The sequence below is a fragment of the Myxine glutinosa genome, chromosome 11 (assembly GCF_964187855.1).
Source record: "Myxine glutinosa chromosome 11, kmMyxGlut1.1, whole genome shotgun sequence".
NCBI lineage: Eukaryota > Metazoa > Chordata > Myxini > Myxiniformes > Myxinidae > Myxine > Myxine glutinosa.
In genome coordinates, this window is record NC_136271.1 from 15,452,985 (window position 1) to 15,464,590 (window position 11,606).

The 11,606-nt window shown below is 48.9% G+C and overlaps 1 protein-coding gene across 1 annotated transcript in view; it reads right to left on the bottom strand.

Moving 5' to 3' along the window:
* Positions 1-10,871, bottom strand: part of APC (APC regulator of Wnt signaling pathway) — a 177,044-nt gene extending 166,173 nt beyond the window's left edge. Inside the window, exon 1 of the mRNA XM_068130202.2 lies at positions 10,495-10,871. The gene's annotated coding sequence lies outside the window, so the exon portion shown is untranslated. The remainder of the gene's footprint in view (positions 1-10,494) is intronic.
* Positions 10,872-11,606: the final 735 nt, after the last annotated feature.

Here is an 11,606-nt window from a genome sequence, read left to right on the forward strand (position 1 = left end):
GTACAGAGTGTATGCTATGGACCAACAGTATGCCAATTAACACTGTACGGAGTGTATGCTATGGACCAACAGTATGCCAATTAACACTGTACGGAGTGTAGGCTATGAACCAACAGTACGCCAATTCACACTGTACAGAGTGTATGCTATGGACCAACAGTACGCCAATTCACACTGTACGGAGTGTATGCTATGGACCAACAGTACGCCAATTCACACTGTACGGAGTGTATGCTATGGACCAACAGTACGCCAATTCACACTGTACAGATTGTATGCTATGGACCAACAGTACGCCAATTCACACTGCACAGAGTGTATGCTATGGACCAACAGTACGCCAATTAACACTGCACAGAGTGTATGCTATGGAGCAACAGTACGCCAATTCAAACTGCACAGAGTGTATGCTATGGACCAACAGTACGCCAATTAACACTGCACGGAGTGTATGCTATGGACCAACAGTACGCCAATTAACACTGTACAGAGTGTATGCTATGGACCAACAGTACGCCAATTAACACTGTATGGAGTGTATGCTATGGACCAACAGTACGCCAATTCACACTGTACAGAATGTATGCTATGACCCAACAGTAAGCCAATTCACACTGTACAGAGTGTATGCTATGGACCAACAGTACGCCAATTCAAACTGCACAGAGTGTATGCTATGGACCAACAGTACGCCAATTCACACTGTACAGAGTGTATGCTATGGACCAACAGTACGCCAATTAACACTGTACGGAGTGTATGCTATGGACCAACAGTATGCCAATTCACACTGTACAGAGTGTATGCTATGGTCCAATAGTATACCAATTCAAACTGTACAGAGTGTATGCTATGGTCCAACAGTATACCAATTCAAACTGTACAGAGTGTATGTTATGGACCAACAGTACGCCAATTCGCACTGTACAGAGTGTATGCTATGGATCAACAGTACGCCAATTCACACTGTACAGAGTGTATGCTATGGATCAACAGTACGCCAATTCACACTGTACAGAGTGTATGCTATGGTCCAACAGTACGCCAATTCACACTGTATGGAGTGTATGCTATGGACCAACAGTACGGAGTGTATGCTACGGACCAACAGTATGCCAATTCACACTGTATGGAGTGTATGCTATGAACCAACAGTACATAAATTCACACTGTACAGAGTGTATGCTATGGTCCAACAGTACGCCAATTAACACTGTACGGAGTGTATGCTATGGACCAACAGTACGCCAATTCACACTGTACAGATTGTATGCTATGGACCAACAGTACGCCAATTCACACTGCACAGAGTGTATGCTATGGACCAACAGTACGCCAATTAACACTGCACAGAGTGTATGCTATGGAGCAACAGTACGCCAATTCACACTGTACAGATTGTATGCTATGGACCAACAGTACGCCAATTCACACTGCACAGAGTGTATGCTATGGACCAACAGTACGCCAATTAACACTGCACAGAGTGTATGCTATGGAGCAACAGTACGCCAATTCAAACTGCACAGAGTGTATGCTATGGACCAACAGTACGCCAATTAACACTGCACGGAGTGTATGCTATGGACCAACAGTACGCCAATTAACACTGTACAGAGTGTATGCTATGGACCAACAGTACGCCAATTAACACTGTATGGAGTGTATGCTATGGACCAACAGTACGCCAATTCACACTGTACAGAATGTATGCTATGACCCAACAGTAAGCCAATTCACACTGTACAGAGTGTATGCTATGGACCAACAGTACGCCAATTCAAACTGCACAGAGTGTATGCTATGGACCAACAGTACGCCAATTCACACTGTACAGAGTGTATGCTATGGACCAACAGTACGCCAATTAACACTGTACGGAGTGTATGCTATGGACCAACAGTATGCCAATTCACACTGTACAGAGTGTATGCTATGGTCCAATAGTATACCAATTCAAACTGTACAGAGTGTATGCTATGGTCCAACAGTATACCAATTCAAACTGTACAGAGTGTATGTTATGGACCAACAGTACGCCAATTCGCACTGTACAGAGTGTATGCTATGGATCAACAGTACGCCAATTCACACTGTACAGAGTGTATGCTATGGATCAACAGTACGCCAATTCACACTGTACAGAGTGTATGCTATGGTCCAACAGTACGCCAATTCACACTGTATGGAGTGTATGCTATGGACCAACAGTACGGAGTGTATGCTACGGACCAACAGTATGCCAATTCACACTGTATGGAGTGTATGCTATGAACCAACAGTACATAAATTCACACTGTACAGAGTGTATGCTATGGTCCAACAGTACGCCAATTAACACTGTACGGAGTGTATGCTATGGACCAACAGTACACCAAATCACAACGTACAGAGTATATGTTATAGATCAACAGAACGTCAATTCAAACTGTAAGGCACACTATAGATCAACACGACGTCAATTCACACTGCATGAGGTGTACGCTATGGACCTACAGTATGCCAATTCACACTGTACGGAGTGTATGTTATAGATCAACACGACGTCAATTCACACTGCATGAGGTGTCCGCTATGGATAAATGTTAAACCAATGCTTCATTTCAGTTCTAAGTCAAGCAGAAAGCCATTTTCTGAAGACTCCATGGAAGCTCCAGTTTGAATTTACCCTGATGCTTTTTGTGCATGTAGGCTCAGAATGCGGCAAAATTAGATGTCATAATATAATGGTGCAAACGCGGATGTCACCGCAACTCCAAAATAAACAAGTGGTGGAAATATCGCAACCTTTGGTGGTAGCCGGTATTACAAATCATCTTCCTTTATGTTATGATATAAAACCATCGTTTAGAGGCCATTTTTCCCCGCAAAGCAGGGATAGGCCTTTTTCGGGGACCGTGATTGTTGTTGTTTTTTTGGTCCCCTTTTTGAAGCAATGTTTTACGGCCGGATGCCCTTCCTGCCGCCAACCCTGTTTGTTGCCTTTTTACGACACACAGGGAATTACCAGTGAACTGGTACTCAATTAGCCGACCTCGGAAGGATGACAGGCTGAGTCAACCCCCCTGGCGTTAATTCAGCGATCGACTGGGATTCGAACCCAGGATCCTAGGATCCTAAGCTGGCACCCTAGCCGCTAGCCCAACACCAGGCACCCAACACCAGACAATATCATACTGTATGATATACAGTATGATATTGTTACGGACCGCGGACAAGATGTTGTTTGCCGAGCGGATGGCGCCGCGGCCGAACAGTTACCCCGACTAACCCGATTTCTGAACGTTGGCCAAAATCGCGCCACAGATATTCAATGGGGAAAAGACTAAAGCGAAGGATGTGAAGAAGAAGAAAGACAAAGGGTAAGGAATACAAATATAATTTATTTACTATATACAACCAAAAGTAACCAAGGAAGGAGGAAAGATAAGAAAATAATTTACAGAAGATATTAGAGACACAGTGCAACGCTAGCTTACCTACAGTCTTAATTAACCCAGGGACAGAACAAACAAGGACAGAACAAACAAGGACAGACTCACACGGGGAATGATGATAGGACTGGCAAGAGGTGGATGGCTGGAGGGAGAGGAAGGTCCACGGATACTGCAGCACGATCGGCGCGTTTGGCAGCCACCGTTCCTTCGCGGCCCTGCTCAAAACTGCCGTTCAGGGCCCCAAGCTGCTGTGGCTGAAGCTGCTGTGGCTGCTGCTGCTGCTGCTGAAGCTGCCGCTGTTGCTGCTGTGGCTGCTGCTGCTGCTCTGTGTACATCGCGTGCTCTTTCCAGGACTCGTCTGACTCGTCTCGTACTCAGTCCAACCACTCAACTCAACAACGTCCTTGCTTCTTGCGCGCGCGCTTTTATAGCGCCTCAGGCGATCAAGCCGCCAGCCTTCAGGACACGCCCATCGGTCAGCTCGCCTCGGCCCTGATTGGTCGGCACGGCCCTCTGGCTCCCCCCTTGATGACGATGGGCGGGCACGCCCTTCTTCCCCGAGCTGAGCACATGTTCAATGGTGGTTTTGGGGCGAAATCAGCAACCCACAGCTGTAGCAAACCTGGCAAACTGCCCAGTGCAGTTGGCAATGGAGGCTTGGAGGGGATGTAGCTGGCAATTGAGGCTTGGCAATGGAAGTTTTGGGGGTGGGAATGGGGAATGAAGGGAATCTATCTTATTTCACTTGGTGCAATGGAGTGTCATCTTAATGGAAGACAAGGCCTTACCCTAATACACATAATAAAGATATAACTATCAACAAGGGGGAAATCTATGATTGGCTGACGTGATTGTTTATGACCTAATTATGGGACGCCCTTTGACCTTTATACATAACTGGAGTAAGGAGGGTCCAGAATAAAGCAATAATAATAAAAAACACAATAAAAAAAACACAATCCTCATATCCACAACAATATGTTGTCATCAATTAAATTTAGTTCAAAAATGGCAAAAATTATAAAGTACATTTTCAAGACTGTGCTGCAGCACATTCCACACCACAGGTGGGCCGAGAAGGGTACTCACGCCTTACTCCCACCCAGGGTGGGAGTGCTCGCTAGTATAACCGACTACATGGAAGAAAGGGTTTGCCACTAACTGTTCCTCATTATGAAGTTAAAAACTTTGAGATTTTGGCATATATTTGACTCCACATGACCTTTATGACCTAATGATGAATTACCTTCAAGGTGAAGGGTAAGACTGGCATCACACCATGATCACAACCCCATCAAAAACAGATTACCCATGGATGCCAACTATTAACACAAAATACTGTCATCGTAATTTTTACCACCTTTTCATTAGCCTGGCTGGTCGACTAATACGAAATATGTCCTCATTGAATAGTTTTAAATGTCAACTAGAGTATTTTAGATTTCTGAATATTCTTTATTAACACCAGGTAGGAGGCATGGCAGGTGCACAGCAGGCACAGCATAGCGTGGGAGGTATGGTAGGTGGGAGGTGTGGGACTTATGGTATGTGTATGCAGGTGGGAGGTGTGGCAATATGGCAGGTGGGAGGTGTGGCAGATATGGCAGGTGGGAGGTGTGGCAGCTATAGTATGTGGGATGTGTGGCAGATATGGCATGTGGGAGGTGTGGCAGATATGGCATGTGAAAGGTATGGCAGATATGGCATGTGGGAGGTATGGCAGATATGGCATGTGGGAGGTGTGGCAGATATGGCATGTGAAAGGTATGGCAGATATGGCATGTGGGAGGTATGGCAGATATGGCATGTGGGAGGTATGGCAGATATGGCATGTCGGAGGCGTGGCAGATATGGGAGGTGGGAGGTGTGGCAGGTATGGCATGTCGGAGGCGTGGCAGATATGGGAGGTGGGAGGTGTGGCAGATATGGCATGTCGGAGGCGTGGCAGATATGGCATGTCGGAGGCGTGGCAGATATGGGAGGTGGGAGGTGTGGCAGATATGGCAGGTGGGAGGTATGGCAGATTTGGCATGTGAGAGGTATGGCAGATGTGGCATGTGGGATGTATGGCAGATATGGCATGTGGGAGGTATGGCAGCTATGGCAGGTGGGAGGTGTGGCAGCTATAGTATGTGAGATGTGTGGCAGATATGGCATGTGGGAGGTATGGCAGATATGGCATGTGGGAGGTATGGCAAATATGGCATGTGGGAGGTATGGCAGATATGGCATGTGGGAGGTATGGCAGATATGGCATGTGGGAGGTATGGCAGATATGGCATGTCGGAGGCGTGGCAGATATGGGAGGTGAGAGGTGTGGCAGATATGGGAGGTGGGAGATATGGCATGTGAGAGGCATGGCAGATGTGGCATGTGAGAGGTATGGCAGATGTGGCATGTGGGAGGTATGGCAGATGTGGCATGTGGGAGGTATGGCAGATATGGGAGGTGGGAGGTGTGGCAGATATGGCAGGTGAGAGGCATGGCAGATGTGGCATGTGAGAGGTATGGCAGATGTGGCATGTGGGAGGTATGGCAGATGTGGCATGTGGGAGGTATGGCAGATATGGGAGGTGGGAGATATGGCAGATATGGGAGGTGGGAGATATGGCAGATATGGCATGTGAGAGGCATGGCAGATGTGGCATGTGAGAGGTATGGCAGATGTGGCATGTGGGAGGTATGGCTGATGTGGCATGTGGGAGGTATGGCAGATATGGGAGGTGGGAGGTGTGGCAGATATGGCAGGTGAGAGGGCATGGCAGATGTGGCATGTGGGAGGTATGGCAGATGTGGCATGTGGGAGGTATGGCAGATATGGGAGGTGGGAGGTATGGCAGATATGGCAGGTGAGAGGCATGGCAGATGTGGCATGTGGGAGGTATGGCAGATGTGGCATGTGGGAGGTATGGCAGGTACACAGCAGGTATGGCAGGTGAGAGGTATGGCAGGTGGGAGTTATGGCAGGTAATAGATATGGCAGGTGGGGTGGAAGGTATTTTTTATCAAATGGTACGTTGCTCTTAGATACGACAAGTTATAGTGAACATTTATTTTTTAGTACATTAGTCACGGATTGTGTTACGGAATGTCAGTGTTGCATGGGTCTTGTGTTTAGTTTGATTGCAATGAATATTCCTGTTGCATGTATATTGGCGTTCCCGCCACAATCTTTGTGCTTTCTGGGATGACGCCATCAACTTAATGCAAACAATTGTAAATTTCAGTTATTTTCATATTATGTGGAGGCCCATTCGTGTCAGAACATCGGGGTGCTCATAACAAGTCGTGAACGTTTCAGTAGCTGAGAATCAATCAACTTAGAGGTCACCACTCTGTCATGGGGCACCGAAGTTTCTACTGCAAACAGCCATGGGAATTAAACCTACACAGGAAATGGAAATTCAACAAGACCACCAAGTCGTTCAATAATATTAATAATAATAAAACAATTAATTAGAGTCCTTGTGGAGTCGATTATGAATCTGGGACTCTTCACAATACTGCACCACATTAGCTCTCAAATCAAAATAGAACATTTGCAAAGGACAAAAATCAATGTTCTGCACCAAATGGATCATCAGAAGCATTGCAGAGTCAAATGGTACATTCGATCGGTGATAGTCCACCGTACATAAAAATAATAATCAATCCAACTCAAAAATGGATCGATTGCTCAAGCTGTGCTATTCCTCAGGGTGGCATGACTCAGGTGTACCAAGGGGACAAGCCCTTGGACAAGCTCACCTTCAGACAGTCAAAGAACCACGGATAAAGCCTGACGTATCTGTTTACTTCAACTCCACGACATCAATATCTATGCGAAAAGCTCTTCTGTCAACCTTGAACAAGGCATTACCCGAGCCTCCGTGGGGAGGCGATGGAATGCTCAGGGACTTGGTTGGAATTTCAATGAGAATCAAAGTCATTCTTACCTTGCATTAACGCAGCGATGAAATAAAATCCCACATGTCTGATGCTCCTGCAAATCTGTGGAAAAGCCTAATGCCTAAAAAGGCTCTCCATACGATATCCCAAACAAACAGGAATCCCTTCAATCATCGTTATATTATTAATTTGCCTGAAACTCCCCAAACTGCTTTTTTTTTTGGTCTCCTTTCCATTCCTCACACCATCCTCCTCTTCATTTTCCTTTCCTGCTCTGTGTGCACCTTGTCACCACTCACAATGCGTTGATAGGTCTGAGTGATATGTTGTGGTGGAGTTAATCTGCTTCGCCTCTAAACCCCTGTACACATAAAATCAGGCCTCACCTCGCAAACACCATATAGAGTACAACCAAAGCTATTCCAATCATTACCTGGCAAGCCTGCCGAACAGCCAGAAACGACGTGAGCGAGTGAGATAGGTCCTCATGACGAAGAAGTCCACACCTGATGGTAAATTTCTTACCAGCGCACAATGCTTCCAAAGAGTTTCCACACATATACTCATTACATGGCATAAGCCGCCACATCACTGCAACAACAACAACATGCATTTTAAGGCCATTTTCCCTGCTAGAGCGGGGGTTAGCCTTGCGGTCCCCATGACAATCTTCTCCATCTTGCCCTATTTTCTGCATCTCTCCTTGTTAACCCCCTTGCCCGCATTTCTTCTTCCACCATCTTTAGCCAAGTCTTTCTCGGTCTTCCCCGTCCTCTACTTCCTTCTACATCAATTTCCATCACTCTTCTCAACCAGTCACTTTCATCCTTCCTCAACACATGACCAAACCATCTCAACCTGTTCGTCTTCACAGCATCAATCACAGGCTCTATTCCCATCATCTTTCGCAATTCATCATTTGTCTTCCTCTCTCTCAACGATACTCCGCACATCCATCGAACCATTCGCATTTCCACCCTTTCCAGCCTTCGTTGCTGCTCTACGTTCATTACCCATGTCTCGCTCCCATAAATCATAACACTTCTCACACATGCAGCATACACCTTTCCCTTCAGCTTCAACGACACTCTCCTCCTCATCAGCACGCCACTGAATTCCCGAAACTTCTTCCATGCACATCTCACTCTAGCAACCGTTGCCGAGTCTGATCCACCTTCTCCATTCAGCATGTCTCCGAGGTAGCAAAATGTTTTCACACCTTCCAGCTTCACGCGGTCTCCAAGATCCAACTCAACGTTTCCTCCATCTGCAGCTCCCTCTGTGCACACCTTACATTTGAATGTAGCTGCCACACTGGTAAATGACCCTCTCAGACCGCTACATTTTTGATGAACCCACTCAGCGCACATTGTACATTGAATGGAGCGCCACATCACTGCAAAGGAAGTAGTTTCACAAACACTTATTTGTGAGATAAAAACAGCTGTGAAAGTGGTTGGTGGTTCTAAGAAAAATGATTTAAAGAAACAAAACATGGCCACAACCATAACTGCGTTTTGATGGTGAAGCTCCAATGCAGCAAGAGCTAAAACACATAAACGACTAGAATTAGAATAACATTAATGACCATTGAGGTATTAACCATCAAGTTGGAATCTTGAGCATCAATGTGTAATCAATAAAAATCGCCTGATGAACCAAAGTTCAAATACTGAACATTTCAAAAACCTGTTTGTCACCACAAAGCCAACAGCAAACAAAGAAGATGTAACTAAAACGACTTAGATTTAACAAATGTACCTTAGTTGCATTTTCAAATTCCTTAAAACCTCAATTGATAAATTTCAGGAATGCATGATTGGAAAATTATCAACACAAATACTCCAATAATCAGGCTGCACTTCCCAAACTCGGACAAATTTTCATCAAATAATTCAATGAACGTGCGGGCAAGATTGCTGGTCCGGGGACCTCGCGCGGGCACCCCTCCCGGTCCTGGGACCTCGCGCGGGCACCCCTCCCGGTCCTGGGACCTCGCGCGGGCACCCCTCCCGGTCCGGGGACCTCGCGCGGGCACCCCTCCCGGTCCTGGGACCTCGCGCGGGCACCCCTCCCGGTCCTGGGACCTCGCGCGGGCACCCCTCCCGGTCCTGGGACCTCGCGCGGGCACCCCTCCCGGTCCTGGGACCTCGCGCGGGCACCCCTCCCGGTCCTGGGACCTCGCGCGGGCACCCCTCCCGGTCCTGGGACCTCGCGCGGGCACCCCTCCCGGTCCGGGGACCTCGCGCGGGCACCCCTCCCGGTCCGGGGACCTCGCGCGGGCACCCCTCCCGGTCCGGGGACCTCGCGCGGGCACCCCTCCCGGTCCGGGGACCTGGCGCGGGCACCCCTCCCGGTCCTGGGACCTCGCGCGGGCACCCCTCCCGGTCCGGGGACCTCGCGCGGGCACCCCTCCCGGTCCGGGGACCTCGCGCGGGCACCCCTCCCGGTCCGGGGACCTCGCGCGGGCACCCCTCCCGGTCCGGGGACCTCGCGCGGGCACCCCTCCCGGTCCGGGGACCTCGCGCGGGCACCCCTCCCGGTCCGGGGACCTCGCGCGGGCACCCCTCCCGGTCCGGGGACCTGGCGCGGGCACCCCTCCCGGTCCGGGGACCTGGCGCGGGCACCCCTCCCGGTCCGGGGACCTGGCGCGGGCACCCCTCCCGGTCCGGGGACCTGGCGCGGGCACCCCTCCCGGTCCGGGGACCTGGCGCGGGCACCCCTCCCGGTCCGGGGACCTCGCGCGGGCACGACCGCGGATCTTATGACTGCACAGACTGATACTGATACTCGTGATACTGATAGTGATAGACAAAGACCGAAAATACAATAATCACGCAATTTTAACCCAAACTTTATGAAATTAAAAGCAAAGTTTACTCTTCGTTTTGAATAATCAAGTACGAGACTTTAACGATAAATCGAAGAGGTGGTCGAGGATCAGAGTTCGAAGGTTATGATGTTGTGAATGATTGGTGGAGATGAAGAGAATGAGGAAAAGCAATTTTGTATTTCAAGGGAATGGGGAGAAGACTTTCGAGGGTTATTCAGGTGATGCTTTTCCACCCACGAAGTCCCCAGGAAAAACAAGAGGAGAACACAAGTGGAGGGCGCGTTGAGCCATCTCCGTTCACGACTTGGCCTCGCCATTGCTGAAGTAAAAGCTCACCTGCAGCCGGGGAAGCCGGCGAGGCGGTGGGATAGGCCGCTGGCCGAGCAGAGCGGTCTTACAGGCGGCGAGGCCGAACGGGGCCCGGGGGCGCTGACACGGGCCGTCCCGGGCATCGGGCAACGGGACAGAGGCTCGCTGGCCCGTCCCGTCTGCTGGATTGCGTCCTCCTCTGTTTACCTGTCTTCGTTTCTCCCGAGGTGGTCGTGCCCCTCGGCGTCTTCCCACCAACACTCGCCGTTTTCTTTTCCTCAGCCGATCGGTTTGTATATTCCCCCCAAACGCCTCCCTCTTGTCCGCACTCTTCTCTTCTTCCCCTTAAAACCTTTTTGTTTCTACCCCCAATATTTCCCTTCTGTTCTTTCCCCTTTCACGCCGTCACGTGGGTTCAACGTCTGACGTCAGCTCGTCATTTTTTTCCCCTTCACCACTGAAGGATTCTTTCCTTCTCCCAGCAGTATTTTTGACAAATAAAAACGCGACTTCGCACTTACACGACGTCATCCACGACTTTTGGGAAAGGTCTATCTCCCTCAACATTAGAATCCCCCTGACGGGACACGAGTACCCGGTAAAATTGGCGGCAATACCGATCACAATTGGCCTTCTCTTTAACGTCGACCAATGATCAGTACAGGTATTACACAGGACAACCGGCTTAACGTCCATGCGATGGGCGGCGCCCGCATTGATGCCTCGTTCTCCCTACGACACACCAGGACGGTAGTTTATAGCTGGTCGAGATTCGAACCCAGCCAAGACGACTGAGGAAGGTGTCGGGGGGGAAGGTGTCGGAGTGGCCAAAATACCCTCCCAAACCAGCTCGATCCACAAATCATTCAACACGAACACCAAAATGAACCAAGGTCTGTCTTTCATATCAAAAACAATTAGATCACAGCTTCGTCCCACGATGAAAAGCTCCAAAACCAAATGTATTTTACCCGTTTTATGACAATAAATAAATAATAAAAGGTTGCATCGACTGCCCATTCAACAATTAAAAGACCAACGAATGAACGAGGACTTCCTTTCGCTAAAAGTACCCATGGTCAGGAATTGCACGATGGAGCTTCCTCGACATAACTCCGAACATTGGGAGTTGACGAGAA